We start from the raw sequence: 21,170 nt of genomic DNA on the forward strand, positions 1-21,170 counted from the left end.
AAGTTGCAGGAAACAAAATTAACGCACAGAAATCTCTTGCATTCCTATACACTAATGATGAAAAATCTGAAAGAGAAATTAAGGAAACACTCCCATTTACCACTGCAACAGAAAGAATAAAATACCTAGGAATAAACCTACCTAGGGAGACAAAAGACCTGTATGCAGAAAACTATAAGACACTGATGAAAGAAATTAAACATGATACCAACAGATGGAGAGATATACCATGTTCTTGGATTGGAAGAATCAATATTGTGAAAATAACTACTACCCAAAGCAATCTACAGATTCATTGCAATCCCTATGAAATTACCAACGGCATTTTTTACGGAACTAGAACAAGAAAATCTTAACGTTTGTATGGAGACACAGAAGACCCCAAATAGCCAAAGCAATCTTGAGGGAAAAAAACGGAGCTGGAAGAATCAGACTTCCTGACTTCAGACTATACTACAAAGCTACAGTAATCAAGACAATAGGGTACTGGCACATAAACAGAAACATAGATCAATGGAACAAGATAGAAAGCCCAGAGGTAAACCCACACACCTATGGTCAACTAATCTATGACTAAGGAGGCAAGGATATACAATGGAGAAAAGATAGTCTCTTCAATAAGTGGTGCTGGGAAAACTGGACAGCTACATGTAAAAGAATGAAATTAGAACACTCCTTAACACCATACACAAAAATAGACTCAAAATGGATTCGAGACCTAAATGTAAGACTGGACACTATAAAACTCTTAGAGGAAAACATCGGAAGAACACTCTTTGACATAAATCACAGCAAGATCTTTTTTGATCCACCTCCTAGAGTAATGGAAATAAAAACAAAAATAAACAAATGGGATCTAATGAAACTTAAAAGCTTTTGCACAGCAAAGGAGACCATAAACAAGATGAAACGACAACCCTCAGAATGGGAGAAAATATTTGCAAACGAATCAACGGACAAAGGATTAATCTCCAAAATATATAAACAGCTCATGCAGCTCAATATTAAAGATACAAACAACCCAATCCAAAAATGGGCAGAAGACCTAAATAGACATATCTCCAAAGAAGACATACAGATGGCCAAGAAGCACATGAAAAGCTGCTCAACATCACTAATTATCAAAGAAATGCAAATCAAAACTACAATGAGGTATCACCTCACACCAGTTAGAATGGGTATCATCAGAAAATCTACAAACAACAAATGTTGGAGAGAGTGTGGAGCAAAGGGAACCCTGTTGCACTGTTGGTGGGAATGTAAATTGATACAGCCACTATGGAGAACATTATGGAGGTTCCTTTAAAAACTAAATATAGAATTACCATATGATCCAGCAATCCCACTACTGGGCATATACCCAGAGAAAGCCATAATTCAAAAAGACACATACACCCCAATATTCATTGCAGCACTATTTACAATATCCATATCATGGAAGCAACCTAAACACCCATCGACAGATTAATGGATAAAGAAGATGTGGTACATATATACAATGGAATATTACTCAGCCATAAAAAGGAACGAAATTGAGTCATTTGTTGAGACCTGGGTGCATCTAGAGACTATCATACAGAATGAATTAAGTCAGAAAGAGAAAAACAAATATCTTATATAAACGCATGTATGTGTAACCTAGAAAAATGGTACAGATGAACCGGTTTGCAGGGCAGAAGTTGAGACACAGATGTAGAGAACAAATGTATGGACACCAAGGGGGGAAAGCCACAGGGGGTTGGGGATGGTGGTGTGCTGAATTGGGCAACTGGGATTGACATGTATACACCAATGTGTACAAAACTGATGACTAATAAGAACCTGCTGTATAAAAAAATAAATAAAATAAAATTCAAAAATTAAAAAAACACATCTATATATACACCTAAGATCCATATTTTATTTTATATCATTATACCTCAATAAATATTAAAATATTCAATAATGGTGTTCTGAAAACTGGACAGTCACATGCACAACAATGTAACTTAACCACTATCTTACACCATATACAAAAATTAACTCAAAATGGATTGAAGACAAACTTAAGACATGAAAACATAAAACTTCTAGAAGAAAATATAGGTGGTAAGTTCCTTGACATATGCCTTGGCGATGATTTTTTGAATATGACACTAAAAGCAAAAGCAATGAAAGCAAAATAAACAAAGAGCACTATATCAAACTAAAAGACTTCTGCAGAGCAAAGGAAATTATCAACAAAATGAAACCTACTGAATGGGAGAAGATATTTGCAAATCATAAATCTGATAAGGGGTTTGCACACAAAATATAAAAAAACTCATACAATTAAACAGTGAAAAACAAAGAAAAAATCCAATTAAGAAATGGGCAGAACTGAATAGATATTTTCCGAAGAAGACATGCATATGGTCAAGAGGTACATGAAAAGATGTTCAACATCACTCATCATTACAGAAAGGCAAATCAAAACCATAATGGGATAGCAACTTATACCTGTTAAAATAGCTATTATCAAAAAGGCAAGAAATAAGTGTTGGAAAAGAGGTGAAGAAAAGGAACTGTGTACTGTTGGTGGGTATATAAATTGTGGCAGCCACTCTGAAAAACAATATGGCAGTTCCTTAAAAAAATAAAAATAGAAGTAACGTACAAAGATAGCCTCATCCATCAGAGGGCAGACAGCAGAAGCAAGAACAACAATCCTGCAGCCTGTGGAATGAAAATCACATTCACAGAAAGGTAGACAAGATGAAAAGGCAGAGGGCTATGTACCAGATGAAGGAACAAGATAAAACCCCAGAAAAACAACTAAATGAAGTGGAGATAGGCACCCTTCCAGAAAAAGAATTCAGAATAATGATAGTGAAGATGATCCAGGACCCCAGAATATGAATGGAGGCAAAGATCGAGAAGATGCAAGAAATGTTTAACAAAGACCTAGAAGAATTAAAGAAGAAACACCTGGAAGAGTTAAAGAACAAACAAACAGAGATGAACAATACAATAACTGAAATGAAAAATACAGTAGAAGGAATCAATAGCAGAATAACTGAAGCAGAAAAATGGATCAGTGACCGGGAAGACACAATGGTGGAATTCACAGCTGTGGAACAGAATAAAGAAAAAAAATGAAAAGAAGTGAAGACAGTCTAAGAGACCTCTGGGACAACATTAAATGCATTGTAGGGGTCCCAGAAGAAGAGAGAGGGAAAGGACCCAAGAAAATATTTGAAGAGATTATAGTTGAAAAATTCCCTAACATGGGAAGGGAAACATCCACCTAAGTCCAGGGAGCACAGAGAGTCCCATACAGGATAAACCCAAGGAGAAACACACCAAGACACATAGTAAGCAAACTGACAAAAATTAAAGACAAAGAAAAATTATTAAAAGCAACAAGGGAAAAATAACAAATAACATACAAGGGACCTCCCATAAGGTTAACAGCTGATTTCTCAGCAGAAACTCTACAAGTCAGAAGGGAGTGGCACGATATATTTAAAGTTATGAAATCAAAAGCTTCACAGAGAAGCAAAAGCTAAGAGAATTCAGCACTACCAAACAAGTCCTACAACAAATGCTAAAGGAACTTCTCTAAGTGGGAAACACAAGAGAAGAAAAACAAACCCAAAACAATTAAGAAAATGGTAACAGGAACATACATATCAATAATTACATTATATGTGAACAGATTAAATGCTCCACCCAAAAGACACAGGCTGGCTGAATGGATACAAAAACAAGACCCATATATATGCTGTCTACACGAGACCCACTTCAGACCTAGGGAAACATACAGACTGAAAGTGAGGGGATGGAAAAAGATATTCCATGCAAATGGAAATCAAAAGAAAGCTGGAGTAGCAATACTCATATCAGATAAAATAGACTATAAAATAAAGAATGTTACAAGAGGAAAGGAAGGACACTACATAGTGATCAAGGGATCAGTCCAAGCAGACGATATAACAATTATAAATATATATGCACCCAACATAGGAGGACCAATACATAAGGCAGATACTAACAGCTCTAAAAGAGGAAATTGACAGTAACACAATAATACTGGGGGACTTTAACACTTCACTTACACCAATGGACAGATCATCCAAAATGAAAATAAATAAGGAAACAGAAGCAATAAGCAAAAGGAAACAATAAGCAATAAGCAATAAACAATTGCAATTAAGCAATTGTAAGTAAACAATTACTTAAGCAATTAAGTAAACAATTACTTAAGCAATTAAGTAAACAATAGCAATAAGCAAAAGGAAACAATAGACCAGATAGATTTAACTGATATTGATAGGACATTCCATCCAAAAACTGCAGATTACACTTTCTTCTCAAGTGCACATGGAACATTCTCCAGGATAGATCACATCTTGGGTCAAAAATCAAGCCTCAGTAAATTTAAGAAAACTGAAATCATATCAAGCGTCTTTTCTGACCACAGTGCTATGAGATTAGAAATCAATTACAGGGTAAAAAACACAACCACGTGGAAGCTAAACAATACGTTACTAAATAACCAAGAGATCACTGAAGAAATCAAAGAGGAAATCAAAAAATACCTAGAGAAAAATGACAATGAAAACATGACGATCCAAAACCTATGGGATGTGGCAAAAGCAGTTCTAAGAGGGAAGTTTATAGCTATACAAGCCTACCTCAAGAAACAAGAAGAATCTCAAATAAACAATCTAACCTTCCACCTAAAGGAACTAGAGAAAGAAGAACAAACAAAAAATTGAAACTGTGATTAAAAATCTTCCAACAAACAGAATTCCAGTACCAGATGGCTTCACAGGTGAATTCTATCAAACATTTAGAGAAGAGGTAACACCCATCCTTCTCAAACTCTTCTAAAAAATTGCAAAAGGAGGAACACTCCCAAACTCATTCTACGAGGCCACCATCACCCCAATACCAAAACCAGACAAAGATACTACAAAAAAAGAAAATTACAGGCCAATATCACTGATGAAATGAATATAGATGCAAAAATCCTCAACAAAATACAAGCAAACAGAATCCAACAACACATTACACCAGAAAGTGGGCAAAGAGGGAAGCTACCTCAACATAATAAAGTCCATATATGACAAACGCACAGCAAACATCATTCTCAGTGGTGAAAAACTGAAAGCATTTCCTCTAAAATCAGGAAAAAGACAAGGATGTGCACTGTTGCCACCCTTATTCAACATAGTTTTAGAAGTCCTAGTCAGGCAATCAGATATTAAAAATAAATAAAAGGAATACAAATTGGAAAAGAAGTAAAACTGACACTGTTTGCAGATGACAGGATATCTATACATAGATAATCCTAAAGATGTCACCAGAAAACTACTAGAGCTAATCAATGAATTTGGTGAACTTGCAAGATACAAAATTAACGCACAGAAATCTCTTGCATTCCTATACACTAACATAGAAAGATCAGAAAGTGAAATTAAGAAAACAATCCCGGGCTTCCCTGGTGGCACAGTGGTTGAGAATCTCCCTGCCGATGCGGGGGACACGGGTTCCTGCCCCGGTCCGGGAGGGTCCCACGTGCTGCGGAGCGGCTGGGCCCATGAGCCATGGCCGCTGGGCCTGTGCGTCCGGAGCCTGTGCTCTGCAGCAGGAGAGGCCACGGCAGTGAGAAGCCCACGTACCGCAAAAAAAAAAAAGAAAACAAAAAACAATCCCATTCACCACTGCAACAAAAAGGATAAAATACCTAGGAAAAAACCTACCTAAGGAGGTAAAAGACCTGTACTCTGAAAACTATACGACACTGATGAAAGAAATCAGATGACAGAAACAGATGGAGAGATATACCATGTTCTTGCATTGGAAGAATCAATATTGTGAAAATGATTATACTACCCAAAGCAATCTAAAGATTCAACGCAATCCTTATCAAAGTACCAATGGCTTTTTTTTTTTTTTTTTTTTTTACAGAACTAGAGCAAAAAATCTTAAAATTTGTATGAAGACACAAAAGACCCTGAATAGCCAAAGCAATCCTGCGGGGAAAAAACGGAGCTGGAGGAATCAGACTCCCTGACTTCAGACTATACTACAAAGCTACAGTAATCGAGACAATATGGTACTGGCACAAAAACAGAAATATAGATTAATGGAACAGGATAGAAAGCCTAGAGATAAATCCACGCACCTATGTTCAACTAATCTATGATAAAGGAGGCAAGGATATACAATGGAGAAAAGACAGTCTCTTCAGTAAGTGGTGCTGGGAAAACTGGACAGCCAAATATAAAAGAATGAAATTAGAATACTCCATAACACCGTACACAAAAATAAACTCAAATGGATTAAAGACCTAAATGTAAGACTGGACACTATAAAATTAGAGGAAAACATGGGAAGAACACTCTTTGACATAAATCACAGTAAGATCTTTTTTGATCCACCTCCTAGAGTAATGGAAATAAAAACAAAAATTTAAAAATGGGACCTAATGAAACTAAAAGCTACTGTACAGCAAAGGAAACTAGAAACAGGACAAAAAGACAACCCTCAGAATGGGAGAAAATACTTGCAAGCAAATCAACAAAGGATTAACCTCCAAAATATATAAACAGCTCATGCAGCTCAATATTAAAAAAAAACCCAGTCAAAAAATGGGCAGAAGACCTAAATAGACATTTCTCCAAAGAAGACATACAGATGACCAAGAGGCACATGAAAAGCTGCTCAACATCACTAATTATTGGAGAAATGCAAATCAAAACTACAATGAGGTATCACCTCACACCAGTCAGAATGGCCATCAACAAAAACTCTACAAACAATAAAATGCTGGAGAGCGTGTGCAGAAAAGGGAACCCTCTTGCACTGTCGGTGGGAATGTAAATGATACAGACACTATGGAGAACAGTATGGAGGTTCTTTAAAAAACTAAAAATAGAATTACCATATGACCCAACAATCCCACTACTGGGTATATACCCAGAGAAAACCACAATTCAAAAAGACACATGCACCCCAATGTTCACCGCAGCACTATTTACAATAGTCAGGTCATGGAAGCAACCTAAATGCCCACTGATAGACAGATGGATAAAGAAGATGTGTTACATATATACAATGGAATATTACTCAGTCATAAAAAGGAATGAAATTTGGTCATTTATAGAGACGTGGATGGACCTAGACACTGTCATACAGAGTGAAGTCAGAAAGAGAATAACAAATATCATATATTAACACATATGTGTGGAATCTAGAAAAATGGTACAGATGAACTGGTTTGCAAGGAAGAAATAGAGACAAAGATGTAGAGAACAAATGTATGGACACAAGGAGGGAACATGGAAGGTGGGGTGGTGGTGGTGGTGGGATGAATTGGGAGATTGGGATTGACATGTATACACTAATATGTATAAAACAGATAACTAATAAGAACCTGCTGTATTAAAAAAATAAAATTAAATTAAAAAATATTAAAATTAAATTACAGAAAAGAAAAAAAAACTACTGTATGATCCAGCAATTCCATTTCTGGGTACTTATTCAAGGAAAATGAAAACACTAACTTGAAAATGTATCTATACCCCCATGTATATTGCAGCATTGTTTACAATAACCAAGATATGGAAACAACCTAAGTATCTACTGATGGATGAATAGATAAAGAAAATGTGGTTATATATATGATGGAAGATTATTACGCCTTAAAAAAGAATAAAATTCTTTTAATTGAAGTATAGTTGATTTATAATATTATTTTAGTTTCAGGTATACATCACAGCAATTCAATATTTTAAAATTATACTCCTTTTAAAGTTTTTACAAAACAATGGCTATACTTCCTTGTACTGTACAATATATCCTTGTTGCTTATTTTATACATGGTAGTTTGTATCTCTTAATCTCCTAACACTATCTGGCCCCTTCCCCCCTTCCGTCTTCCCACTGGGTAACCACCAGTTTGTTCTCTATATCTGTGAGTCTGTTTCTGTTTTGTTATATTCATTAATTTGTTTTATTCTTTAGATTCCATATATAAGTGGTAATATAGAATATTTGTCTTTGTCTGACTTATTTCACTAAGCATAATACCCTTTAGGTCCATCCATGTTGTTACAAATGGCAGAATTTGAGTTTTTAATGGATGAATAATATTCCATTGTACATATATACTACATCTTCTTTATCCATTCATCTGTTGATGGGCACTTAGTTTGCCTCCATATCTTTGTGATTGTAAATAACGCTGCTATGAACATTGGGTACACGTATCTTTTTGAATTAGTGTTTTTATTTAAAAAGAATGAAATCTTGCCATTTGGGACAACATGGATGGACCTCAAGGACATTAACACTAAGTTAAATAGGTCAGACAGAGAAAGACAAATACTGTATGATCTCTTTTATATGTGGAATCTTAAAAAAAAAGAAATCAAGCTTGTATATACAGAGAACAGATTAGTGGTTGCCAGCGGTGAGGGGGGTGATACAAAAAATGGGTTAAGGAAGTACAAAATAAGAAAGGACAGAAGGAGGGAAGAAAGGAAGGAAGGAAGAAAAATATCTGTAGGAAATTATGTGGTTTAATGTCTAAGTTATAAATATGTTCCAGAAAAGTTTGTGCCAATTAGATTTCTAGAAATAAAATTATAACTTAAATTAAGTAGAATTTTTTATTGTGGGTTGAACTTGTTATAACTCAAATAACTGTTATGGGATGTGTGGTAAGCAGAATAACGGCCCCACACACACCAAAAAACATTTGTGTAGAGAGAGAAACTATGATGACATGTCAGATTGGCATAGATCCAAAAGGACATTTGTTGGCCAGCCTGAAAGAAAAGAGGAGTGAACCTACATAGTTACAACCCGATGAAGGTTATGTTTTTAAATTGTCTGTGGTTGGTATAAAGAAATAAATTTGACTTTTAAATATTGACGTTATACCCAGCTAGCTTTCCTGTGCAAAAAAATTTCACAAACATGATGGCTTAAAGCAACACATATTTATTAGCTCATAGTTCTGTAGGTCAGAAGTTTTAGCATGATGTGGTTGGATATTCCACTCCTGGTCTCAAAGGCCAATAGCAAGGGATCAGCCAACATGGGTTCTAAGGAAGGATCTATTTCCAAGCTCATTCATGCTATTGGAAGAATTCAGTTTTCCATGGTTGTAGTACAAATGTTGCCATTTTCCTGCTGGCTGTCAGCTAAGAGCTGCTAGTTTTAAGAGGCTGTGTACATTCCTTCTCACATGGCCCACTCCATCCCCAAAGCCAGCAGGGTAGAATCTCTCTTTTTTTAATTTTTTTCAATTTTTTATTATTTTACTACTCAGTCTTTGAAATCTGATAGGCATTTTACACTAACAGCACATTTTTTTTTTTTAACATCTTTATTGGGGTATAATTGCTTTACAATGGTGTGTTAGTTTCTGCTTTATAACAAAGTGAATCAGTTATACATATACATATGTTCCCATATCTCTTGCCTCTTGAGTCTCCCTCCCACCCACCCTCCCTATCCCACCCCTCCAGGCGGTCACAAAGCACCGAGCTGATATCCCTGTGCTATGCGGCTGCTTCCCACTAGCTATCTACCTTACGTTTGTTAGTGTATATATGTCCATGCCTCTGTCTCGCTTTGTCACAGCTCACCCTTCCCCTCCCCATATCCTCAAGTCCATTCTCCAGTAGGTCTGTGTCTTTATTCCTGTCTTACCCCTAGGTTCTTCATGACATTATTTTTTTTAATTCCATATATATGTGTTAGCATACGGTATTTGTCTTTCTCTTTCTGACTTACTTCACTCTGTATGACAGACTCTAGGTCTATCCACCTCATTACAAATAGCTCAATTTCGTTTCTTTTTATGGCTGAGTAATATTCCATTGTATATATGTGCCACATCTTCTTTATCCATTCATCCGATGATGGGCACTTAGGTTGTTTCCATCTCTGGGCTATTGTAAATCTCTCTTATATTGAATCCCTCTCATGCTTTGAACCTCTCTAACTGCTCTCTGACCTCTAGACACAGAGTTAAAGAGCTCTCATGATTAGATCTGTCCTACCTGGATAATTTCCCTATTTTAAGATCAGCTGATTAGGGACCATGATTAGATCTGCAAAATCCCTTCAAGCAGCACCTAGGTTAGTGTTTGCTTCAAAAACTGGAGGAAGGTGTATGTATACCAGGGGCCAGGATCTTGTGGGCAGGCTTAGATTTCTACCCACTTCAGTTCACCATCTGGTCCCGGAAGATCCATTTTCATCCCTTATGCAAAACATACCCCATTCCCAAGGTTCCTAAAGGTCTCATCTCATTATAGCATCAACTCAAGTCCAAAGCCTCATCAAAATCTCATTAGCTCAAATTTCCAAAATCTCATGATCCAAATCATCTAAAACAGGTGTGGATGAGGCTTCTAAAAGTAAACCACCCTCGGTGCAGTAACTATCTGTGGACTTGTGAAACTAAGGACACAAGTTACATGCCCCCAAAACTTCCACTGTACAGTGGTGGGACAGGCACAGAATAACTGATACAGACATTCTAGTTCCAAAGGGTAAAAATGGAGAGTAAAAAGGAGTCATTGATCCATAAGAGTTTTGAAGTTCAGCTAGACAAATGTTGGATCTTTCTCAAGGCCTGGGGATAATCCCTGTGGCTCTTGGCTCTGTCCTCTGAGCTCTCTGCTTTGTCCTTTGCAGTTTGGTTCCACCCAAGAATGCAAAGGGGCCATCTTAGAGTTCTGTCCATTACATATTCCTAGTTACCTAACAGTGTTCATTGGGAATAAATGTTAATTTCATAAAGATATTTTTTGTATATCTATTGAGATCATCGTACAGTTTTTCTCTTTAATTTGTGTTGAATGACAGTTATCTACTTTCTAATATAAAATGATTCTTCCTTTCCTATGTTAAGCTGGACTTAGTGTTCATGATTTTTAAAAATGTTTTTATAAATTCTTCAATTTGTTTTGCTAATATTTTATTAGGATTTTTGTATCTTTTTAACGTACTGTTAATTTTGCTTTTATATATTTGAGGCTATTTTATTTAGTTGCATAAATATTTTTTCAGTAATCTCACTGAATTGAATTTTATATCATTATCCATTTTTGAAGAATTGTTTGAAACAACAGTAAAAGATTTTAAACAAATTAGATAAATCAATAATTAGTTAAATAAATTATAATATATTCATACCAAATTCATATGCAACTCTAAAAAATGATGAGGAAGCTCTTTAGGTACAAATGTGGGTTACTATTTAGATATATTAAGTGAAAAGAGAAACATTAGTGCCCGGAAAATAAGTTTTCTGGACTGATTCCCTTTGTAAACAGATAAGAATATTAGATAAAATATATTTAAAATAACATTTCATTGAAAGTGTGGATGATCTGGCAGGAAAGATGAGATAGTCAGGCCAAAGATTTTGTGAAGACAGTCTTCAGGGCATAAACTGATCGTTAAAGGAAGATTTTACCCTGAAGACATTTGATCTCAGGGGTTTTTCTGGATTCCCAGGGAATGGGGACAACAGGAGTCAGACACCAAAGCCCCGGCAGTGGGAAGGTCTAGTAAGAGACCCCTTCCCTAAACGTTTAGATGCCAAAGACTTACTGAGGCAGTGAAAGGTAAATACACTGCCTCCTAACTTTCCAGGGAGACAGGCAAAAATTTTTGCCCTGTTTGAACCTTGGAACTGAGCAGAAGGAAGAAAAGAATGCCTCAGAAATTTAATCATTACCGAGCCCTTCCTTTCATTTTAAACTCACTGGCCTTGGGTCATCTGAAAAACATCTCAAACCACGCATGTACACACATACACCAAGATGACTTGCTCCAAAACTTTCTAAACAACCTAATCCTCACCGTGTATGGAGGAGGGCTTGTCATGGTCACTTAGGGGTGCCCTTTTGTTTTGTTTTCCTCTACGTTGCTCCAGGAAGAACATGCTTTACTTCTAACTAAGTCTTGAATTAAAGAAATCATAGGAAATTAGAAAAGAATATAGAAAAGGAATATATATATATGTGTATATTTATGTGTAATATATATATGTGTATAATTGAGTCACTTTGCTGTACAGCAGAAATCAGCACAACATTGTAAATCAACTACACTTCAATAAAATATTTAAAAATCTAAAAATCAAACCACTGTAAAGCAATTATACTCCAATAAAGATGTAAAAAAAAAAAAAGTCACAAGGGGTGTTCTAAAGTGCTTGGGACCGAGTAACGGTAAGACACTACATGTCAAACTCATGGAAAGTTAGAGCAAATTGTACACTCCTAAACATATTTATCAGAAAAGAAGAGAGAACTCAAAGACTTGGAAAATGAACAAAGGGACAAACCCAAAGAACCTAAAAGGGAGGATATGTTAAGCATAAAGGCAGGAATCAATTATATATATATGTACATATGCTTATGTCTTATACATGTTTCTATCTTTTATATGTTCATGTATAAATTTGAATATAGATTCAAATTCAAAGGAACAATATAAAAATATCAAAATTGATACAAGAAATATAAAATTTAATAGCCCACTAACATTTATATAAATTGAAAGAGTATGTAATCTGTTGCCCACCCTCTCTTCTAGAATTTTGTCCACTATGACATGGACCTAACACTAATCTGATAGCAGTAATTCCTTATTGTTTTTCCCCTGCCCTGCTTGAGATAAACAGTTAGTCTAAAAAAATATTCTGTAAATATCCACCTGTTGATATACAAGGGTGCAGTGACTCAAGAACATTCATCCTGCCTCACTTGCATCCATGGATCTGTCTCTTTCTCCTTGAGATAAAACCAAAATAGTGCACCTCTTTCTGATATTCTGCACCAAGTGATAAACTGACAAGTGTATAAGAATCAAAATAACAAAGTGTAAACAATCTAGATACAAGGATTTTTTTATTTAGGGTTTTTCTAATGGAAAACCATAGCAGGACTCTTTTTTTTTTCTTTCACCTCCTTTCCTGAACATTTCTAAGACCCCATACATACTTTTATGGACAAAAGCCTCTCACATGGAATCTATGGTGTCATATTTGAGAAGGAGAAAACCTATGTGACAGAACAGAGAATAATTTCTACCTTTCCTGGGAGGGACCTGGTTATCCATTTACATAAGAGTGTTCCGGTTGCTTCTCTTCTTGCTGAAGGGTTTGTTCTCTATCCACTGCAAGTGCAAAACACACTGATGTCAGCATAACTCAGGGAGGAACTGAGCAAAATCCACCTACACTCCTCTCTGATTTAAAACATTAATCCAAGGGAAATTTGCTTTGTCATACCAGTACCCCTTTCAACTCTATCACGTTCTTGCTTTCACATTTCATTTTTATGATATATTTGTTGATTACTAAATATAGAGAAAATCTGAAAACTATAGAAAACAAACAGATCCTGCCAAACTATAATTCTAAATCCAGTGAAGATATCCCTCAAAAGTGAAAAAGAAGTAAAACTGTCACTGTTTGCAGATGACATGATACTATACATAGAGAATCCTAAAGCTGCTACCAGAAAACTACTAGAGATAATCAGTGAATTTGGTAAAGCAGCAGGATACAAAATTAATGCACAGAAATCTCTTGCATTCCTATACACTAATGATGAAAATCTGAAAGTGAAATTAAGAAAACACTCCCATTTACCACTGCAATAAAATACCTAGGAATAAACCTACCTAGGGAGACAAAAGACCTGTATGCATAAAACTATAAGAGACTGATGAAAGAAATAAAGATGATACAAACAGATGGAGAGATATACCATGTTCTTGGATTGGAAGAATCAACACTGTGAAAATGACTATACTACCCAAAGCAATCTACAGATTCAATGCAATCCCTATCAAACTACCAATGGCATTTTTCACAGAACTAGAACAAAATATTTCACAATTTGTATGGAAACACAAAAGACCTTGAATAGCCAAAGCAATCTTGAGAAAGAAAAATGGAGCTCGAGGAATCAGGCTTCCAGACTTCAGACTATACTACAAAGCTACAGTAATCAAGAGAATATGGTACTGGCACAGAAACAAATATAGATCAATGGAACAGGATAGAAAGCCCAGAGATAAACCCACGCATATATGGTCACCTTATCTTGGATAAAGGAGGCAAGAATATACAGTGGAGAAAAGACAGCCTCTTCAATAAGTGGTGCTGGGAAAACCGGACAGCCACATGTAAAAGAATGAAATTAGAACACTCCCTAACACCATACACAAAAATAAACTCAAAATGGATTAAAGATCTAGATATAAGGCCAGATACTATAAAACTCTTAGAGGAAAACATAGTCAGAACATTCTATGACAAATCACAGCAAGATCCTTTTTGACTCACCTCCTAGAGGAATGGAAATAAAAACAAAAATAAACAAATGGGACCTAATGAAACTTCAAAGCTTTTGCACAGCAAAGGAAACTGTAAACAAGACAAAAGAAAACCTCAGAAGGGAGAAAATATTTTCAAATGAAGCAACTGACAAAGGATTAATCTCCAAAATTTACAAGCAGAACATGCAGCTCAATATCAAAAAAACAAACAACTCAATCCAAAAATGGACAGAAGACCTAAATAGACATTTCTCCAAAGAAGATATACAGATTGCCAACAAACACATGAAAGGATGCTCAACATCACTAATCATTAGAGAAATGCAAATCAAAACTGCAGTGAGGTATCACACCACAGTGGTCAGAATGGCCATCATCAAAAAATCTACAAACAATCAATGCTGGAGAGACTATGGAGAAAAGGGAACCCTGTTGCACTGTTGGTGGGAATGTAAATTGATATAGCCACTATGGAGAACAGTATGGAGGTTCCTTAAAAAACTAAAAATAGAACTACCATATGACCTAGCAATCCCACTACTGGGCATAAACCCTGAGAAAACCATAATTCAAAAAGAGTCATGTATCACAATGTTCATTGCAGCACTATTTACAATAGCCAGGACATGGAAGCAACCTAAGTGTCCAACAGATGAATGGATAAAGAAGATGTGGCACATATATACAATGGAATATTACTCAGCCATAAAAAGAAATGCAGTTGAATTATTTGTAGTGAGGTAGATGGACCTAGAGTCTGTCATACAGAGTGAAGTAAGTCACAAAGAGAAAAACAAATACCGTATGCTAACACATATATGTAAGGAAATTAAGAAAAAAAAAGGTCATGAAGAATCTAGGGGCAAGACGGGAATAAAGACACAGACCTACTAGAGAATGGACTTGAGGATATGGGGAGGGGGAAGGGTAAGTTGTGACAAAGTGAGAGAGTGGCATGGACATATATACACTACCAAACATAAAATAGATAGCTAGTGGGAAGCAGTCACATAGCACAGGGAGATCAGTTCAGTGCTTTGTGACCACCTAGAGGGGTGGGATAGGGAGGTTGGGACAGAGGGAGATGCAAGCGGGAAGAGATATGGGAACATATGTATATGTACAGCTGATTCACTTTGTTATAACGCAGAAACTAACACACCATTGTAAGGCAATTATACTCCAATAAAGATGTTTAAAAAAAGAAGAAGATGTGGCACATATATACAATGGAATATTACTCAGCCATAAAAAGAAATGAAATTGAATTATTTGTAGTGAGGTGGATGGACTTAGAGTCTGTCATACAGAGTGAAGTAAGTCAGAAAGAGAAAAAAAATACCGTATGCTAACACATATATATGGAATCTAAAATTAAAAAAAAAAGGTTCTGAAAAAAGGAAGATCAGTTCTGTGCTGTGTGACCACCTAGAGGGGTGGGATAGGGAGGTTGGGAGGGAGACGCAAGAGGGAGGGGATATGGGGATATACGTATACATATAGCTGATTCACTTTGTCATACAGCAGAAACTAACACAACACTATAAAGCAATTATACTCCAATAAAGATGTTGGAAAAAAAAAAAGAAACTTGAGCTACATGCAAGAATGTGAATGAATTTTTAAAAAAAAAAAGTGAAAGAGAAATAAAGACTAATAAACACAAAAAACCTGAGGGAATTTATTGCCAGGAAACCTACCCTGCAGGGAATATGAAAAGAAGTTTTCAGACAGAAGGAGATTGCTAAAGGTCAGAAACTTGGATGTACAAAAAGAAAGGAAAGATGTCAGAAAAGGAATTAAAGGTAAAATAAATTCCTTTATTTTTCTTATATCTTCATAGAGTTAAAGATCTGCTTTTTAATAGCACCCTTATAAGGAGAGGCAAATCATTCTCCCTACTACCTTGGACAAAAGGACTCCTGCTGCCAGGTCTGCCTTTGTTGGTAGGAAGCTCAGAAAAGTGGGTGAATCAAACAAGTGTTTTGACCATATCAGCATATATGACAGCAGATGCTCAAAAGACACTTAAAATTCCTAAGATTGGATTTGCAAAGTGTATTTAAATGAGCAGTTTGTCAACTACCATTATTACACATTGGAATGTCTGCCTGCTGTTTTTTTCAGTACACACACACACCACCACCACCATCACATACATCATGAACACACATGTACTCTCCACCACATACACACCACTCACAAATACACAAGCACCATCCACCACAACACACACTTCTCTTTCCTTGTCTATCCACATAACTGTCCAGCTCACATTCATCCCTACAAATTTTTTTTCTTTCCCTTGTGAAAGACTTGCGAAAATACATATTTTCCCCCCAGATTTCCCCAGATTGCTAAATACCTTTGATCAGATCTCTAACAACGGAGCCCTCCTGATTAATCCTCCTGGGGAATTAATTAATTGTAAATTTCATTTAATGAATAGTAGATAAGCGTATAGTCACTAACCTGATTCAGGACAGAAAAGCGATTCCTTCTTCCCCTGTGCAGACTTTCCTCTCAACTTTTAAAAATACTGAATTACAGGATTTGCTAATTTCAGCCATTTAAATTCTTCATATCTTTTGATCTCCCTAGGTCAAAGCTGAAAACTTAATTTTTAACTTCACTTACATTCTTGCCTTGAATCTTCAGGGGAGGAGTGCAAGTCTTAAAGTCATCCAATGGACCAGAAACCTCCTAGAAATTTGCCAATAATTTCATGACCATGACAGACAGACACCACCAGTCTCTGTCCCTACCAGGAAGTAGAACCTGCCTGCCCCATAAGAATTTCCAGGATTTTTCTATTGAGGATGGTTCTGTGTGTACAGAACTATTTTTACAGGCATGCTATGGCTTTCTAAATGCCTTATAAATGACCTATTGGCTTTTTCCCCCTTCTTCCCTCCCTCCTTTCCCTTCTGCCGCTCCTCTCTTTTCCTCTTCCCTTCCTCTCCCTCCGTCTCATCCCTCCTCCCCTCACACTCCTTTTGCCATCTCTTCCAAAGGTCACATCTGTTTAATATTCAAGCTACTCAGAATGAGGTACATTTTATTGAGTTGTGTCCTCTGAAGAGTATGAATTCCCTTGTGGCTTCTCCTGCATTGACTGTAAGTTCTGCTGGTTCAGCCTCCTATCTATAGCAGTACTTGGGAGCATTTTACCTTGGAACCCTTTGAAGGCAAACTACTGAGCAGATAGGGACATCTAAACCCTTAAATAAAAAATTGTGCACTATAGTTTCTTACATACTTAAGCTTTTAAATTTTTTTTAGTGTGCTTTTAAAGTGCCCAATAAATGTTTGGCACATAGAAGATGCTCTATAAATTAAACAAGTTATTTTCTCTCTCAAGAAATGTTGAAACAGAAGTAGAGTCACAGATGTAGAAAACAAATTTATGGTTACCAGGGGGTAAGGGGGCGAGGGATAAATTGGGAGATTGGGATTGACCTATACTCGCTACTATATATAACATAGATATCTAATAAGGACCTACTGTATAGCACGGGGAACTCTACTCAATACTCTGTAATGAACTGTATGGGAAAAGAATCTAAAAAAAGTGGATATATGTATATGTATAACTGATTCACTTTGTTGTACACCTGAAAATAACACAACATTGTAAATCAACTAGACTCCAATAAAAAGTTTTTTAAAATGTTGAAAACCTTAACCCATTTGCCCAAGAGACTTTGATGTCTTGTCATATACAGCTGGGTTTTGTTTTCTTTTTCTGAAGTCTAGGTTCTGCTGATTTTCATCTGGCTATTCCAGGATGTTTGTGCTGTTTGTCCTGTCTGACACGAAGGCTGGCAACTTCTGACATTTTCTGGGAAGGGGCCCTTTTATTGATTGAAAGTCCCAGGTCAGCAGCTGTTTAATGTCCACGTTTTAAGTAAACAACCTTCCTATCTGGTGTCAATATCCCCAGTTCTAGGTACTGATTACCCAGGAGGGAACCATCATTCTATTTGCTGGCCCCAAAGCTTTACACTGCTCTGTCATACCCTTTGAAATTACTTCTGGATTCCACATCTGGATTCTGTGTTTTCCTCATTAAGTTTTTAAGTTTAACATTTTATTATGGAAAGTTTCAAACATAAAAAAAAAAAAAGTAGACCAGTCTAATATAACCATGTACCCCTTAACCAGTTTCCACAATTTTCAATAATTGGCCATTCGAGTTTCCATATACCCAAAGGTTGTTTTCTGTATTATATCATGTCATTACTCCTGCAAAAAGTACAGCATGACTACATAGTTCATTAGGACTTTTGAAAACGTAACATGCCATCAGCATATCTAATAAATAAACAATAACTCCTTAATATCATCTAATATCCAGTCATTATGAAAATTTTCCTAATTGCTTCAAGGTTATCCATTTATACTTGATTTATTTAAATGAAGATCCAAACAAGATCCACATATGACACTCAATTGTTATGGCTCTCGGCTCTCTTTAATTTCCTAACAATTCCTCCCCCTGTTTTCTACTTGCTGTTATTTAAAACAACAATAATACAAGAGTCATTTGCAGAATGACTCTCATAATTGATTTGGCTAATTGCTTCCTGTGTCATTTGATATATTTCTTTATCCCCTTATATCCTGGGAACTACTAAGTATATAGAGAGACTTGGTTAGATTCAGGACATGAATACTTCGTAGGGGTGCTGGATGCTTTCACCATAGCAGGTTGTCTCACTTTTAGTAAGACTGATCAGGGGGTTCAGATATTCTCTGACTTATTCACTAATAAAGTACTTAACCTTTCACCTGTGATTTTAGCTGTTGTTAATGTTACCTAGAACTGTTATTTCATTAGAAGTTGCAAAATGGTGATTTTGTAATTCTGTCATGCCTTCGTTTATGAGCTGGAATTTTCTACAAAACAGGAAATATACCTAATCAAATATTTGGAAAATATACCTAATCAAATAATGGGAAAGTCAGGATAAATACTTTATAAAATTCCAGAATAATAATTTAGTGCCTTAGCAAAGATGACCAAGTAAAATTATGACCTCATGGAACTTGATGTGTTTCAATCCATCACAGTCCTTACTCTATTTTGATTCTCAGATTGTCTCCTCTGTGGCCAGCAAGAGTCCCTTCAAGCTGGCTTCTATGTCATTATGACATGACCCTAATGATCTTGGTTAGCTTCCTTTCTAGCACAAATTATATTCCAGCGTCCCCAAATATTTTCTCTTCCCAGACCTGGACTTTAAGGAGTGCTGGTTCCTTTCAGAAAGAAATAACATTTGGAGACCACACACTGGGCACTGGGGTGCTCACTGCACCTAGGCCTTTTCAGTGGAAGAATTTGGAAACAGTTTTTAAGAGAAAAATCATAAATTCTAATATTTCCAATTCAAATTGAATGTTAGAGTGATTTCTTTTAAAGTTCGTTAATTTTATACTCTTGCATTTTCCCCTTATGTTGAACGTCTTAGTTAATATAATTACTTTTCTTGCTTTATTATAATATACCCATATTAGCATCAAAATAACACTAATATTATTACCAAAATAAATTTGTTGCCTCTCCTAGAAGCAGACCTTGACATTAAGATTCCTGTAAAAGTGATTTAATAGGCAGTATTTTCAGAAAAACAATGAAAACAGCAGGATATGGAGTTTCCTTAAAAAACTACAAATAGAACTACCATATGACCCAGCAATCCCACTACTGGGCATATACCCTGAGAAAACCATAATTCAAAAAGAGTCATGTACCAAAATGTTCATTGCAGCTCTATTTACAATAGCCCTGAGATGGAAACAACCTAAGTGCCCATCATCGGATGAATGGATAAAGAAGATGTGGCACATATATACAATGGAATATTACTCAGCCATAAAAAGAAACGAAATTGAGCTATTTGTAATGAGGTGGATAGACCTAGAGTCTGTCATACAGAGTGAAGTAAGTCAGAAAGAGAAAGACAAATACTGTATGCTAACACATATATATGGAATTTAAGAAAAAAATGTCATGAAGAACCTAGGGGTAAGACAGGAATAAAGACACAGACCTACTGGAAAATGGAGTTGAGGATATGGGGAGGGGGAAGGGTAAGCTGTGACAAAGCGAGAGAGAGGCATGGACATATATACACTAACAAACATAAGGTAGATAGCTAGTGGGAAGCAGCTGCATAGCACAGGGAGATCAGCTCGGTGCTTTGTGACCACCTAGAGGGGTGGGATGGGGAGGGTGGGAGGCAGGGAGACGCAAGAGGGAAGAGATATGGGAACATATGTATAACTGATTCACTTTGTTATAAAGCAGAAACTAACACACCATTGTAAAGTAATTACACTCCAATAAAAAAAAAAGAGGGTGATATTCATCTGAGGCTGTGGACACAAAATTATTTCTTGTTCTTAGATATACTGACACTATGTTTACAAAGACAAATGTACGGTAATAAGATTCATGCCCTGAACAAGACAGTATGTTTCCCAAATAAATGGTAAATTTGTTCAAAAAACACAAAAAAACAAAACAAAACAAAAAAAAACAGCAGGGAAGGAGGGAAGTGGGCAGAAAAATAAAGGAGAGCAAACAAGTGTGCGGTAACAAGCTAAATCTGGAGGAAGGCAATTTGGGGTTCATTCTGCAAGGGAGCAGTGGGCACAGCCTTAACCATACCTCAGAGTTTTCCTAACCAAAGCTAAAGAAGTTGGAGTGTGTATATGCCAGCACCCATTAATCCCAGGCTAAGGGCTGCCTCTGGGAGGTCCTAACTCCCCAGACAATTTTACCTTTCAGTGAGCACAGATCAAGTAGGTTCCAGCAGCCCAAG

General features: G+C 36.3%; 1 protein-coding gene across 1 annotated transcript in view; it reads right to left on the reverse strand.

The window, feature by feature from the left end:
• The window catches only part of SLC17A1 (solute carrier family 17 member 1), a gene marked incomplete at both ends in the record, with an annotated part of 74,249 nt that overhangs the window by 48,627 nt on the left and 4,452 nt on the right, over nucleotides 1-21,170 (reverse strand). The window lies entirely within an intron of this gene.

Source organism: Stenella coeruleoalba (assembly GCF_951394435.1).
Source record: "Stenella coeruleoalba genome assembly, chromosome: 10".
Lineage (NCBI taxonomy): Eukaryota > Metazoa > Chordata > Mammalia > Artiodactyla > Delphinidae > Stenella > Stenella coeruleoalba.